The 1,259-nt window shown below is 47.4% G+C and overlaps 1 protein-coding gene across 5 annotated transcripts in view; it reads right to left on the bottom strand.

Moving 5' to 3' along the window:
• The window catches only part of EPS8 (epidermal growth factor receptor pathway substrate 8), a 56,233-nt gene that overhangs the window by 41,110 nt on the left and 13,864 nt on the right, over nucleotides 1-1,259 (bottom strand). The window contains exon 1 of one of the 5 annotated variants that reach the window (XM_018562405.1): nucleotides 232-354. The exons of 2 other annotated variants lie outside the window; for them this stretch is intronic. The gene's annotated coding sequence lies outside the window, so the exon portion shown is untranslated. Of the gene's footprint in view, nucleotides 1-231; nucleotides 355-1,259 lie in introns of those variants that run through there. 2 more of the 5 variants (XM_018562410.1, XM_018562411.1) reach the window with 2 other exon arrangements.

The following is a 1,259-nucleotide window of genomic DNA, read 5'->3' as shown; positions in this document are numbered from 1 at the left end:
CTCCTCACCCTAGGAGGACAATTACTGGAGCCATCCCATCCGTCTGCGTCACAGCACCCCAAATAACCATGAGCCCCCGAATGGCAGCTGATGGTGTAATATACAGGAGGATACAGAGGATTATCAGCAGCTCTCCGATATCAGTGTTGCACAAGAGAGGATCAACAGCAGACCAGGCTTATTTGCAAATCATTCAAATCTCTCCTCCGCTTTCCATATCACACACTGTACCTGCCATCCGGCTTTCCCAGCCCTCCAACACTAAAAGACAACTTGTGTTCAGCAGCTAAACGGCACCCATTGTGCAGACGACTGACAGCTTATTAGTCACCATGGAAACCCTCCCAAACAAAGATGGATGCGAATTTCCATCACCAGCAACATGTGCCGTTACAATATCTCCCGCAGCCGCTCCTGCAGAAGATTTGATCTCTTCTGCAATTCCCACAGGAACCCAGCACACCTTCTATACATCCCTTCGGGACCCGATGTACAAGGATGCAAAAACATTCATATAATTGGAAGTTTTTAGGTTTTATTGTCGTATAAACTTTCAATCTTACGATTCATTTTGGTTTTCTTGTTTCCTTTTTTTTTTTTTTTCACGGATATACAGAGATGTACTCTTCAGGGCCCATGCACACGGAGCTGCTCCTTTGCTTTGCGGTTATCATGTGTGTCATGAACAGTGTGCTGGAGGAGGGTGCCAAGGGGGTACAGAAACGCAGGAAGGCCAGACGATGTGCGGGCTATTGCCGTCCGTAAAACACAACGCGCACACACAAATTAACTAATCTAAGCTGCCACCACCCACGAGGTGTTAATGTGCATCTACAATATTAAAGTAGAATTAAAGTCTCTGGGATTTTTTTTCCATATATATCTCTGCTAGCAAGCAAAAGATATATGCAAAAACAAAACAAAATTGTCAAATAGACAATTACTTACCTCTGTCTGCGCCGCTCGCTCCCGGCTGCAGAACACATCTTCCGAACGGCCGTGCAGGAGGATGATGTGGGCGGACGCATGCGGAGTCTACATCACCGGCGGGGATTGGTGGAAGTGAATGCACGCAGTTGTGAGCGCGCACGCCGAACAGACTGTGGGACAGGAAGAAAAAAAAAAGGAGGAGTCTGTGCTGGATCAGAGACCGGCACCAGCGTTGGAGGGACTGCTGAAAAACCAGCGGATAGAAGAAGATCCAATCAAGAGGCATCACATAAGGCAAGTCTTTACAGCAGCATTAGAATGTGGGGGGG

This window comes from Nanorana parkeri, unplaced genomic scaffold (assembly GCF_000935625.1).
Source record: "Nanorana parkeri isolate BGI_ZX_2015 unplaced genomic scaffold, ASM93562v1 scaffold576, whole genome shotgun sequence".
Classification (NCBI taxonomy): Eukaryota; Metazoa; Chordata; class Amphibia; order Anura; family Dicroglossidae; genus Nanorana; species Nanorana parkeri.
Note: the sequence above shows the minus strand (reverse complement) of the source record. Positions and strands in the feature narration are given on the sequence as shown.